Consider the following 14,282-nt stretch of genomic DNA (forward strand, 5'->3'; position numbering starts at 1 on the left):
CTCTGAGAAGAGCATCTAGGTTCCAAGTTCCCTCTCTGGCATCTCCAAGATAGGGCTGAGAGAGATTCCTGCCTGCAGTCTTGGAAAGGCTGCTGCCAGTCTGGGTAGACAATACTGAGCTAGATGGACCAATGGTCTGACTTAGTATATGGCAGCTTCCTATGTTCCTATATGGTGTACTGTTATTTGGTGGCACCAACAGCAGGTCCTCTCCCCACCCCCTCCAGTTTATGCTGCACCTTTTCAGATGGTGGCAGAATTAGTGCTGGAAGTGTCAGGCCTCTTCCGGGTGGCCAGCTTCATCTGGCTGCCATTTTTGTTACTTGGATGCCCCCGTGTGTGATTAGGGACTGGTTTGGACATTTCTACACCACACTGATTTTGCAGCACCAGGAAGAGAGTGGGGCCAGAACAGACGGCTCTGGCTTCTCCGCATACAATGAATTGCTGCTTGGACATTAGCCCTCTTCACACATTGTGTTCTATAGGTGTGTGTGTGTGTGTGTGTGTGTGTGTGTGTGTGTGTGTATACACGTACAGATCTACACACAAATATAGTAATTCATGTCACATTCAGTGCCAGCACAGTAGTACACATCCTATCTGTACCATGCATTGAAGGGTACCCAGGTTCGTTTTTGAGATGAACACAGGTACAGTCATTCACACAAAGAGCATGTGCACGTGTACAGACACCTGTATGCACATACAATGTAACCAATTCATAGTATCCTTGGTTGCCAGTGAGCTGAGAAACTCATCAGAATTCATGTCACTCGAGCAATGGCAGAGATTGGCCCTCCATCTTCTCCGCCCGGGGATTTGGTGAAGAAAACGGGCATTCCAAATCAGCTCTAGCGGAAACACATTAAGACGTCCTTGTCGCCGCTGGACAGGTCAACCCCAAAATGGCTAGGAGTGCGGCCTGTGGTTGCTAGGCAACCAGGAGGTGCTCCTTTCTTGGCCTCCCTAGGCATAACTGCCAGGCCGCTTGGACTAAAAGTAAAGGCAATTGTGGAAATGCAGCCGGAAGGAGAGTGCGGGGGCACATTTAAATGGAGAAAATGTGTGGGCCTGGTGCCTTACACAGGAAATCAAGGATCTAAGGCGTGCAGTGCCAGTTTGGGCTCAAAATCTTCCACACATCAGGTCCGCCTCAGTCTGCGAATTCTTGCGGCCTATTTCAAGCTTTAAAATTGCGGAGGGCAAAATCAGGCCATCAGATATCGCAATTCCTGGAGCAGCATTTTCCAGAAGTTTGATGCTTCGTCGTCTGCGGCCTAGACTTATCGGATACTCTGGGAGTCACCTCTGTGTCAGGCTTGGGCCTCTTTGCCGTCTTGCAGTCCAGCAGGCTGACCGGATCAGACTTAACACTAAACGCCACAGAGTGGACGGAATAATGCACCAAAAGCTGTGTCCAAGGAGGAGCATGCTCCAGGCTTCAAGACCTGCTCAAAACTTCCTCGGCGGTTTAGGTCCAGGGGGTTTCCAGGAAGTAACATCATCACCCTGGAAAATTTGAGGGACGTTTTGCTTTTTTGCAGAGGCGGTCCTTACATGGGGCATGGTGAGGCAATCGCCTCAGGTAGCAGATTCCTGGGGCATAGCAGGGTGGAGATGAACATCACAACAGCCCTACTGGATCAGGCCCAAGGCCTATCTAGCCCAGCATCCTGTTTCACACAGTGGCCCACCAGATGCCTCTGGGGAGCCCACTGGCAATAGATGAAGGCATGCCCCCTCTCCTGCTGTTGCTCCCTTGCAACTGGTATTGAGAGGCATCCTGCCCCTGAGGCTGGAGGTGGCCCACAGCCACCAAACTATAAGCCACTGATAGACCTCTCCTCCATGAACTTGCCTAAGCCCCTTTTAAAGCCATCCAAGCTTGTGGCCATCAACATATTCCCTGGCAAAGAATTCCATAGGTTAATTATGCGCTGGGTGAAAAAGTACTTCCTCTTGTCGGTCTTAAATTTCCAGACCTTCAGTTTCCTGGGGTGACCCCTGGTTGTAGTGTTGGGAGAGAGGGAGAAGAATTTCTTTCTCTGCACTCTCTCCACTCCATGCATAATTTTATACACTTCAATCATGTCTCCCCTTAGTTGCCTCTTTTCCAAGGTAAAGAGCCCCAGATGCTGTAGCCTTGCCTCAAAAGGAAGGTGCTCTAGTCCCCTGATCCTCTTGGTTGCCCTCTTCTGCACTTTTTCCAGTTCTACAGTATCCTTCTTAAGACACAGTGACCAAAACGGTACATATTTTTGCTAGGAGAGTTGCAATTTCACATCTGAGTTCCTTCAGAACCCTGGGGTGGATGCCATTTGGCCCCGGCAATTTGGCCCCATTCCTCCCCTGGTGCTACAATGCCCCCCTCCACCGCCATCAGAGCAGCTCTTTGGGACCTCATGCTCTTTGCTAAGCTAGCAAGAAGCACAAAAAGAGAGGAGGAAGCTGCTAGCAACCTTCTCTCCTCCCCACCTCTGCAGCACTTTCAAAGCTCCAAAGGTTGGTTTGGAAAGGGGGCTGACCACCATGGTTGTGGGGCAACGCAGGACTGGTGCCTCACTTCAGGGCACATTGGGTTGTGGGGCAATGCCTTCTTGGTTCCTTGTCCATAGGGTTCCCATTCATTCGTAACTGTATAGATCGCTCATATTTTGAATGCATTATAATATTACTAGAATAGCTATTACGGATGGAGTGTGCCAGTATTTATTTGAAGGCATCTACTATCAACACAGAAGCATATGCCCCAGGGTCAGTATGACCACTAGACAATCCTAGGTGGCTATCTAGGGCGGTGCAATTGTGGGCTGGGGTGGGCAGGGAAGTACAGCACTGTTGAAGGGCGGTTCCCTTTTCAGTATGACCTTGCCACATGCTCTGTTTCTGATTTGAAATAGTGGGGCAGGGAGTGGGGAGGGAAAGGGGAGGGGAGGGGAGGTGGAGGGGAGGAGAAAGGAAAGGAGGCACCGACTCAACTCTAGCAAGAAGTAAAGCCGCACTTCACAATGGTTCCTATATGTACAGGATGGAAGGTACAGTGTTTCAAAAGATAAACAAAGGGTAAAGAGGTACCTGTACAACAACCTTTTATTATTATTTTTTACATTTTATATCTCGCTCTTCCTCCAAGGAGCCCAGAGCGGAGTCCTACATACTGAAGTTTCTCCTCACAACACCCCTGTGAAGTAGGTTAGGCTGAGAGAGAAGTGACTGGCCCAGAGTCACCCAGCAAGCATCATGGCTGAATGGGGATTTTTGAACTCGGGTCTCCCCGGTCCTAGTCCAGCACTCTAACCACTACACCACGCTGGCTCTCTTGATGAACCTTGGCGTAACTAGCACACAACCAGCAGTGTAAACAAACATATACTGTATTGTGTCGCATCTATATGAAACACCCATTTCTTAGTAATCCCACTCAACAAACTGACATCAACACTCAAAACACACAAAGAAATGTCCAAAGTACGTACATTCTAGCAGAAACAAGTGTAATGCTAAACTAATGCATAATGACTCTAAAGGGGGCTAAGATACACCCACATGGTATTCCATGAAGTGCTCTGATAGATGCCATCTCTCGAATGCTGTCAAGTGCAATCTATAAATCCACAATTACTCATGACAACAATGTAAATCCTTCTGAAAGAATTTTCTTGGCACAGGCAGCTAAATTCTTGACTCAACAATACTTAAGTAAACTTCTAATAAGTGAGGGGGCAATAACTCAAAGGTTATAGTCATGGGAACTGGGTCTTGAAGCAGGGCTTCCAGAAGTCCTCCTAGGCATCGAACTCCCTGCACCATCAAGGTAGCTTCTAGGCCACGGATCCTCAGCATCGGGTCCCCAGATGGTATTGGACTTCAACTCCCATAATCGCCACCCTAGTGGCCTTCAATTGGGGATTATGGGAGATGAAGTCCAACAACATCTGGGGACCCAAGGTTGAGAACCACTGTTCTAGGCAACAGGAATGCTTGGCCTTACCTTTGCTGTGCTGCAGCACCATCCAGATGATGGCCAGATAAGGTACCGTTACTCATCAGGCCCAACCAGACCAGGTGGTCCGGGGAACCAATAGGGGCCTGGCTAGCTCTAACTGATAGCCATACAGAACAGGGATGAGTGGACTTAAGGCTGTCAGGAGCTACCTTCCCCTCCCTTGGGAAGCTTGGGAGTACCAGCACAAAAACAGCAGCTTGGGGAAGTGGAGCCAGTCACAAAATGGCAACTTGTACAAAAATGCACATTGGCAGATGAAGTGATTTAGACATCAAAACTGCTGCACTGCAAGATAATTTAGCTGCAGGGCACTAGAGAAGCAAGAGGGGCTGCTTTGTGGGGAAAGGAGCTGGAGACAAATTAATTGGAGAGCCATTAAAAGCAACCCCAGACACCTGAAGTCGGAGAGATTAAAAATGGTGGGCGCCGTGCTCCCACTCAGCCAGCCAATTAAATTTGCAGAATTGACTGGAAGGGAGAAGCAAGCTCAAACACCTGGAGAGCTACTTCAGATAAACTGAATGGTGCAGTGGGGAAATGACTTGCCTAGCCAGCAAGAGGTTGCTGGTTTGAATCCCCACAGGTATGTTTCCCAGAATATGGGAATGTGAGAAACACCTGTGTTCAGCAGCAGCAATATAGGCAGGTGCTGAAAGGCATCAGGAGGAGGCAGTGGTATTATCCTGTATTCTACCAAGGAAAACCACATGGCTCTGTGGTCGTCAGGAGTCGACACCAACTCGAAAGCACAACTTTACTTTTAACAGTAGCTCCCAAGCTGCCTAAAGCCTGCCTGTGTCTTCGAACCTGACTCTTGGCTAACCCAACAGGATGCATACAGGGATCCCAAAGGTCAAAAGCATTCCTGCCTTTTAGATCCCTGCAAGCATGCTCCAGAACCTTGCCTGAAGCCCCACAGCTTATCCCTAAGGTCTGGCAATGGTACAGCACATACATTGTACCTGGAAAATTCACAGGTCCAATCTCTGGCATCTCCAGCCAACAGGATCTTGGGTAGCAGAGCTGGGGGAAAGGTCCTGCCCGAGAACTCAGAGCCCTGTTGCTATTCTGAGTGGGCTCAGATGAGCCTCAATATCATTACTGAGCCATAGTCATGTTTCCCAAATCCGGGTGGCCTAATTTGCATATTATGCAAATTACGTGGCAAGTAATTTGCATTTATTTATTTATTTGAGAGATTCGTATACTTTCCCCTCCTTCTCTGCCCTCCCATGTGATCGGATCCAGAGTAAAATCTGGACAATCTGGGCAGCTCATGTGAAATCCATGTAAATCTGGGTGGAATTTAGCAACCAGGTGGAGGACCCAAAATCCGAGGGCGACCCTAAATTCCAGGGGACGTGGAAACCCTAGGGCCAGCTGCCTTTAAAAATGAATCCTTGCAAGTTTTAAAAGCGCATGGGAAGCAAGAAGGGAGAAAGGCTTCTCCCTTCTCTCTTAGGAACATAGGAAGCTGCCTTATACCGAGTCAGACCATTTGGCCATCTAGCTCAATACTGTCTACTCAGACTGGCTGCGGCTTCTCTAAGCCCTGTCTTGGATATGCCAGGAAGGGAACTGGGAACCTTCTGCATTCAGATGCTCTTCCCAGAGCGGCTCCATCCCCTAAGGGCAATATCTTACAGTGCTCACACATCAAGTCTCCCATTCATATGCAACCAGGGCAGACCCTGCTTAGCTAAGGGGACAAGTCATGCTTGCTACCACAAGACCAGCTCTCCTTTGCAAGGAGTGTGAAGAGAGGTGCGACTTGCAAAGTTTGCATCAGATTGGTCCCAAATTGCTGATCCACAACGGGCACGGGGCATCTGGACCAACTAATCTGCCACCTGAAGTCTCCTCCTCCGAATATTCATATACCGCTTTTCAACAAAAGTTCCCAAAGTGGTTTACATAGACAGACAGACAGACAGACACACACACACATATATATATATAGAGAGAGAGAGAGAGAAAGAAAGAAAGAAAGAAAGAAAGATGGACCTCCTCACTTTGTCTCATGAAAGAGCCGCCCCTGCTTCCACCCTTTCACGCCTTGTTTTCAGACACTGGGCTACGGTGGTTCTTTTTTAAGAGAGCCTTTGGGAATGCTTGGTTGGCTTTCCTCCAATTGGGTTTCTACTATTCACTTATTAGTCTCTTATTAGCACCTTCCTTATGGGGCAAGGCTACAGCATCTGGGGCTTTTTAGTTTGGAACAGATGAGACTAAAGGGAGACATGATAGAGATGTACAAAATGATGCATGAATCCCCACAGGTATGTTTCCAGGACCAGGACTATGGGAAACTCCTATATTGGGCAGCAGCGATATAGGAAGATGCTGAAAGGCATCGTCTCATACTGCGCGGGAGGAGGCAATGGTAAACCCTTCCTGTATTCTACCAAAAGGAAACCACAGGGCTCTGTGGGCGCCAGGAGTCTGGACAGAGACAATTTGTGCTTCTTCTCTCACAACACTAGAACCAGGGGTCATCCTCTGAAGGCCAGGAAATTTAGAACCAACAAAAGGAATTACTTCATCACACAGCACGTAATTAATCTATGGAATTCTCTGCCATGGGATGTGGTGATGGCCACTAGCTTGGATGGCTTTAGAAGGGGCTGAAACAAATTCATGGAGAGCGAGTCTGTCAATGGCTACTAGTCTGGTGGCTATAGGCCACCTCTAGCCTCAGAGGCAAGGAAATAAATAAATAAGAGGGCATGCCCTCAGCTCTTGCCTGTGGTCTCTCAGAGGTATCAGGTGGGCCACTGTGTGAAACAGGATGCTGAACTGGATGGGCCTTGGGCCTGATCCAGGAGGGCTGTTCTTATGCACTGTATTTTTCTGGAGGATTTGGGGGTCTTGTTGTTTGTTTCTGCTGCTTGCTTGATGATTGTGTCTGACTATTGTTTCAAGATATTTTCTGGATTTTACACTGTAAGCTACCTTACAGGGCTGTTTGGCCAAAATGCAAGGTATACATGTTTTAATAAATACAACAAAGAAAACTTTCCTACAAACCATGATTTTACACCTTTGCTGTGCAGATTAAGAGGGGTGGGAAAATACTCTGTGAAACTTGTTCTGTCAGATGGGATGTCAGCTGCACTGCAGTCCAACAGGTAAAGTGGAGCCTGGTTCAGATTGCAGGCAATGGTTGCTTTCTCTTCAAGGATTTGCAAAATTAATGACTCAGCTCAGAATTTTTTGCTTCCTCAGTTGTGGTAACAAGAAAAGGGGGATAATCTCTCATTCTTAAAGGGGACTCCAATTCCATCTAAATAGGAGTCACTGTACTGGAAATTATATGAAATTATAGCGTGTACTGGAAAGTATACAAGACCTTTCCAAGTGCTTTGGGTCTTGAGGAGTGAGTGAGTGGATCGGACTTGCTTAGTGAGTAATAAAAGGATATTGGATCTCTTCCATCTAGGCTGGTCAGGAGAAAGGTGGAGAGTTCAAGACTGAAAGGTGGACTTTGCTTTCTTGGTAAAGGTAAGGCTGATTTCAGGCCTCCCTGTCTCTAAGAGAGATTTGGCTGGTTTAGAGAGTGGGGAATTAGGGGATTTTCCTGTCTATTTGGTGTGTGTACATCTGTGATAAAGACAGTCTTGAGTGTCGGAAGATTAGTTTTGCTGTGTGCCAATCCATGATGAGAAGCAAGGCAAGCTTATTTATTATTTATTTATTTATTACATTTATATCCCACTCATCCTCCAAGGAGACCAGAGTGGTGTACTACTACATACTTGAGTTTCTCCTCACAACAACCCTGTGAAGTAGGTTAGGCTGAGAGAGAAGTGACTGGCCCAGAGTCACCCAGAAAGTCTCATGGCTGAATGGGGATTTGAACTCGGGTCTCCCCTGTCCTAGTCCAGCACTCTAACCACTACACTACGCTGGTTTATGCACTGGTTAGGGAAATGCGGGCATTATCTCTTATACAAGTAGGAAAAGAGAGATTCCACTTTTTCCTTTAAGTGGAAGCTGACTAATCCCGCCACAGGCTGGAGACTAGTAATTTATACTACTACTACTACTACTATTATTATTACTATTACTATTACACCAAGATATTTCTCGGGCACCTGCAAGTGTCCTACCAGTGTGAGAGAAACGCACACTCTGCACGTGCTCAGGGGCCCTCTCTCCTTTCCTTACCATCCATTCCACAGCCCTGGAAACGGCTCAACTCTGCTCGGCTTAAGTCCTTCCCTTGCCCGGCGCCCCAGATCCCTGAAGCAGATCAACTTGCCGAGCGGGGTGTATGCCTGGTCTGTGTGCCGAAACGGGAGATCCGGGACCCAGGAGTCCGGATTCGATGTCCCTCCCTCGCCCGCCCCCTCTCCACAGCCCTCCTCCCAGCTGGTTGTAGGGGGCACCAATCCTAGCGCCGCTGCCCCCCCCCCCACACGAAAGGGGCGGCGGGGTGGAGGCTGTCCAGGGCGACGCGAGCGTTTGCTGCAGGCAGAAGGTTGCTTAGCGCAGTCCCGCCGCCGCCCGGGCGAATCAGCAACTCCAACAGCAGGACAAGAGCGAAGGCGCGCGCGGCGGGCGGCGCCGCCGCTGCGCTTGGCTTGGCTTCCCTTTCTTCGCGGCTTCTCGTCTCTCGCCCACCCCCTTTTCCTTTCCGGGAGGGGATCCAATACCCCGCCCCCCCCGCTCCAACCAATGACATCACCAGCACCCCCAAAGAGCCTCTCCCAGCATGCAGCGCTGGCGGACCCCGGAGACCTGCTCTTCGGTCGTCGGCTGGTTGCCGGCGGAGACCGGGAGGAGGAGGAAGCTGGTGGCGGCGGCGGCAGCAGCTCCGGATCCTGGCAGGTGAGTGCACGGCGAGGCTTGCAATTCAAGATCGGGGGCGGGGGGACCCCACAGCCCACCCGGCGCCTTGAACGGAGCGCCTTTCCTGAGCCCAGCCCTCCGCTGCAGCAGCAGCAGCAGCCCCCCTGCTGCCCTCTCATCTATAGGAGCATAGGAAGCTGCCACATACCGAGTCAGGCCATCGCTCCATCTAGCTCAGTGTTGTCTACCCAGACTGGCAGCGGCTTCTCCAAGGTTGCAGCAGGCAGGAGTCTCTCTGAGCCCTTTCTCGGAGATGCTGCCAGGGAGGGGAACTTGCACCCTTCTTCTGCAGGCAAGCAGGCAGGTGCCATTCCCAGAGCGGCCCCATCCCCGCAGGGGGAATCTCTGGCAGTGCTCGCACACGTCGCCTCCCATCCAAATGCAAACCAGGGTGGACTCTGCTTAGCAAAGGGGACCCTTCATGCTCGCTACCACTCTCCTCCCTGTAATCCCTTTCTCCTCCTCCTGCCTCCCTCCCTCCTTCCAGCTTTCCCTGCTGCCACCTTCCCCTAGCCCTCCGGGGGCCCCCCTCCTCCTCGGCTGGCTTCTTCTTCCCGCTGGAAGTTCAATGGCTTGGCTCCCCAGTCAGTGGCCTATGGCAGCCTCTGCTCCACCTTTCTCTCCCAGCCCTCTTTGGGCTCTGCCGCCTTCTGACATCCCAAGGCCGAGCCCTCTCTGGGTTCGAAATCTTTCCGCTCTCCATTCGTGGGCTCCCCTCCCTCTCCCTCCTCCTTAACCTTTCCCTGACTATCCTATTTTCTGCATCCCTCCCCCCTTCTGCTTCTTTCTCTGCCCCTGCCTCATTTCAGCCCCCCCCCATTGTAAACCCCCCCCCGCCACTTTCTCCTGCCATTCAGTTCCTTCTCCTCCCTCCTCAGCAAACTGGCATCTCTCCCTCTTCTCTCCTCACCCCCTCCCGCATCTCCTGCCATCTAACCCTTCCCCCCCCCGCCCCTTAGAAGTGGATGGGTGGATGCATGCGGGAGCCCATTCCTCCCCCCCCCCATTCTGTGGGGTGAATAGAGGGAAAGAAGGGCGAGCCTTCCTCCTCTGCAGGTGCAGCAACTCTGTCCTGGCTGGACAGGCCCCCCCCCCAATCCCCGTTTCCCCTGCGGGGGCCTCTTTCCACTCAGGCTCTGCTGCTGTGTATTTTCCTGTGCAGAAGCCTGGAAAGGGGGTGGGGGGGACGAAAGAGGAGCAGATTGGAGGTCAAGTTCGAAGAGAAGAGCCTGGAGGCTGGGAGGAGGAGGCAGCGAGGACGGCAGCAGGGAGGGAGGGATCCCACTTCCTAACCTCCCAAATCAGAGGCAGAATGACAGGACCCCCCCCCTGCACACACACACACACTCCATGCAACTTTAGACACAGATTCTTTGTTCCTCTGGATCTCCCCCCACTTTGTGGGAGCTATAATGGGGGAAGAGCAAATCACGGCGACCCCCCGATGGATCAGGTAGGTGGGCAGGGTGGGATTTGGGAAGTGGCGGGGGGGGGGGGGAGAGATGATGGGAGGCTATGCAAGGGGCGGAAGTTGGGGCCGTGTAAAGGATCGGTTCAGTTTCATTCTGCCTCCCTTCTGGCCCCTCTGCAAAGTAGGTGCCGCCTGTGTTAAAACACCCACTTTTCTGTCACCTTTCCTAAGGGTGGGTGGTCTATTCAATCTGCATTACAGGGGTGGGGGGGAGACCCTCTCTGATATCCCCCCCACACCCCACCCCACCCCATGCAGACGCTTGGTGGGGCTGGTCTGCGAAATTGAGAGGGGAGGTGGAATCCGGACACCTGGGTCCCTTCCCTGGCTGCAGGAGACGAGGGAGGTTTAGTGGGGATGCCTTCTCCCTTCCGTGGGGAGTGTTGAGTGGACGGAGCAGAAGATGGTCTTGCAAATGGGGCCTGTAGCATTTATAGATGGCGGCTGCAGAGGAATCCGACCGGCCCAGGATCGTATTCTTATGGTTATTAATTATGGGCATGGTTTAGTTGGTATCCTTAAAGAAAGGTCCGGGCTCCTGACAGCAGGACCGCCTTGAAGGCAGGGTCCCCTTTCCCCAGCCAGCTCCCCGCTTTTGGCTTGCCTCCCCCTCCCTCGCTCTCTTCCCTCTGTCTCTGAATTCTGCCATTCCCTTGCCCATATAATTTATTCATCCCAAGATGCACCTCTCTGCAGTTGCAGGCAGGAATGGGGGAGGGGGGGCAGGAGAGCTCAGCTCCCCCACAATGACTGTACATTTTGCTGCTGCTGCTGCTACCCCCAAACTAGGCTTCGTGGGAGAAAAGGGGGCATGGTGTGAGGCGGGGGGGGATCAGGAGGGCTGAATGTGTGGGGAAACCGGAGATCAAAATTTAAGGGGGGGGAGGGCAACGTGAGAGTAGGAGGAGTCCGGGGAAAGCAGGGAGGAGAGATTGGGGTTCAGACAGGACGAGGGTTTTTTCGGGTTTGGAGCAGGGCCTCTGTGCAGAGTCCCCTATTTGGATCTGAATTCCCAGACGGAAGGATATTTTGCGGAACTTGGGAAGGCGGAAAGGGTCTGCGTTGAGGTGGGAAGCGTGGCTCAGATTTTCTGCCGAAACCAGTTTGCTCGGGGCTGGGATGTGAACGTGGGGGACGGGAGAAGCTGGATGCCATGCACGAAAAGCACCAAAGCTTCCCCAGCCGGCTTCCCCTCTTGTAAAAGACAAAGCCACCTCCTGTCTTGGCTAGCCCCGGGTCAGGTACAGGAGTTCTGATTCCATCTCCCTCCCCCCACCCCACCACCCAGACCCAAGCTGAGTTGGCTGCTCTTCGGAGAGCTGCGGCACTCACAGGGTTAATGTCTGGCTGTCTCCTTGGTGGGGAAGGGCGGGTCTGGAATTAAAGGGTCAAGGGGGGGGAGACCCAGCTGAAGCCTGTCTGTGAAGCCAGACAGGGTCAGAGGTCATGGGCGAGGTCAGGGGTCTCTCCCAGCGCAGCCTCCATTCATTGGCAGAGCTGTCGCCCAAGCATAAATCAGTTTGCCTAGGAGGGGAGTGGGGTCTAGGGGGGTTGCAAGCGGGTGGCGGGGGGGGGAGCGTGGCTTGGTGGCGGCTGGGGAGGCTGCTGCAGAAAGGGGGAATCCTTCGCTCGCATCCCTTATATAACCCAGCTTTGCAGCTCTCCATGCATGAAGACGCACATCCTTTCCCGCTCCTCCCTTTTTCTCTGTGCACTGAGAGAAATCCGGGCATCGCTCATATGCAGCAGCATAGTCATGAACGCATGCACATGTGTATGCGCTCCCCCGTGCACAGATTCGCCCGGCATGCATGCCTGGAAAAGCAAACACGGGTTCACCACCACATCCGCAGTCTCAGGGAACTGATGCATATGCTCTCCATCAAAGGTGTCGGCGCGTCCTCGCATGCGGATGTGCGTACAAACAGCCCTTGCTCAATACAGTCTCTATGGCATAGTCACCTTGGGGTAGAATATAGCCAGGGACGGTCAGCCAGTGTCCAACATATATTAATTCTGAACCAAGGTGAATGATTCTGCACCTGTTCATCTCATTCTTAAGAGAGATGCAGACCACACCTTAAACCCTGTCCTACTGTATCCCTCCCCACCCTGTCATTTATCTACATGTGTTTAGCTCCATCCCTCTACACAAATACAGACCCCAGACCCAGACATGTGCTTTTTCACCCCAGAAGTCCTGTCTACTCCCTTTGGAGTGCCTCTCCCACCCCACCCCCCGCGCCATGTCCCAGCAACCCAGTATGGTAAAGCCCAGTTGCTTGCTGGGAGTTCAGAGCTTGTCTCCCGTGAAGGTGAGGGCCCTAGCATGTTCCATAATATAATGATGGCACAGCGCTCAGTTGGAATTAAAGGCTGCCCCCGGAGCTATGAATCAGCAGATAACTTTTACACGAGGATAAGAGCGCATCTACGATTCCACGCACAACCTCTCGGTGTTACATGAATTCTTGGCTATCGATTATGGTCCTCTCTCACAGGAGCGAGCAGGCAAGGTTACTTCACATGGTCATTTCTGAGAACAAAAGCGGAGATGCAGCTAACTCTGGGGTGTTGCACAGCGGCAGCTGGTTTTACTATAACTGATTATGGTTTTACTGTACCTGATTAGGCATAAACAACATTTTGCATATACAAATAACAAAATAGATTGATGGGGGCGTCGATGAGTTGTCCTTTTTTAAAGGAATGTGCCCAACATAGGTTGCCTGCCCCCAGCCCAGCATCTCCTGTTTTTCCAAGTAAGGGTTTCTTGAATGGGGACAGGAGGCACCCTGGCCTTCTGTTCCCTACCTGGCTTACAGGTGTCTGCATGTACTTGTGTGGCTTAACTGAACTGTCATGCCTATCTGTTTGCATGTACAGTTTGATTAGTTGTGCTATTATCTGTTTGAATGTTGCAGATTGCTTTGGCCCCAGATTTTAGGCCAGTGAAATTATAATTGAGTTGGAAGAGCAAGTGTGTGTGAGAGAGAGAGGGAGGGGAGAGGAAAGCTGTGTAGGGCATGGTTTGTGTGTCTGTGTCTGTCTAACTAGAAGGCTTTGGGGCAGAATATGCCTCGAAACCTCTGGCAGGCTGTGCAAGGGTGTTGTGTGCTTGAGGAGGACGTGGTCACCTACCCAAATGCGCATGCACAGCAAGCCTTTTGTGCACATAGGTGCACAATCATGCAGTCTCTTGCACTGTCTCTCTCTCCCTCACCCGCTGTCTGCCAGGCACTTTCACTCCCTGTGTTAGAGCCAGAATCCTCTTAAGAACTTGACCTCCCGACCAGCTCTAAGGCTGTTGGTGTGTGTGTGTGTGTGTGTGTGTGTGTGTGTGTGTGTGTGTGTGTGTGTGTGAATTGCAGCAGAGCAGGGACAGATGGGGGAGGGGAGCTTCTTGCAGTGGTCCCACCACCTCCTGCCCTCCCCGCCGCCCCCGCCTTTCCCCACCATGGGCTCTCAGGTTCGTAGTCTTGGCCTCTCCCCACATCCTCGGTCCTCCCAATGGGTGGCAGGAGTTGCTGTTCTGAAGAAGGAGCCAAACATTTCTCTGTGTTGTAGTCGTTGGAATTGCTCAGCTGCTCTGGACTGTGGTTTGAGGGGTACGGGGTGTATGTAGCAGTGGGGGGGAATTGATGTTCTTCACACGCATGGGAACACCATCGTGAAATGGACCCTTGGAGAGGGAGCTATTGCAGGAGATATTATCAATCTGAACTGGTGTGTGTGTGTGTGTGTGTGTGTGTGTGTGTGTGTGTGTGTGTGTGCGCCTGCACCATGTTAAAACACCATGGTGGGCACACAATAGCACACCCTGTCATTCTCTGTGTTCACATCCATTGATATCCTATCCCCATTGCTCCTTTTCAAATGGCCAGCTCCTTATTTTCGCCCTTTTCTCGTGATCTGAATCCATCTACTGATCAGCGAGTACAGCCTGCCCTT

The 14,282-nt window shown here is 51.6% G+C and overlaps 1 protein-coding gene across 3 annotated transcripts in view; it reads left to right on the plus strand.

Annotated features, from left to right (window-relative positions):
* Positions 1-8,480: 8,480 nt before the first annotated feature.
* LOC128332743 (sperm acrosome membrane-associated protein 6-like) overlaps positions 8,481-14,282 on the plus strand; it is a 98,157-nt gene continuing 92,355 nt past the window's right edge. The window contains exon 1 of one of the 3 annotated variants that reach the window (XM_053267412.1): positions 8,481-8,839. The gene's annotated coding sequence lies outside the window, so the exon portion shown is untranslated. The remainder of the gene's footprint in view (positions 8,840-14,282) is intronic. The other 2 variants (XM_053267405.1, XM_053267413.1) reach the window with 2 other exon arrangements.

This window comes from Hemicordylus capensis, chromosome 7 (genome assembly GCF_027244095.1).
Source record: "Hemicordylus capensis ecotype Gifberg chromosome 7, rHemCap1.1.pri, whole genome shotgun sequence".
NCBI classification, from domain to species: domain Eukaryota; kingdom Metazoa; phylum Chordata; class Lepidosauria; order Squamata; family Cordylidae; genus Hemicordylus; species Hemicordylus capensis.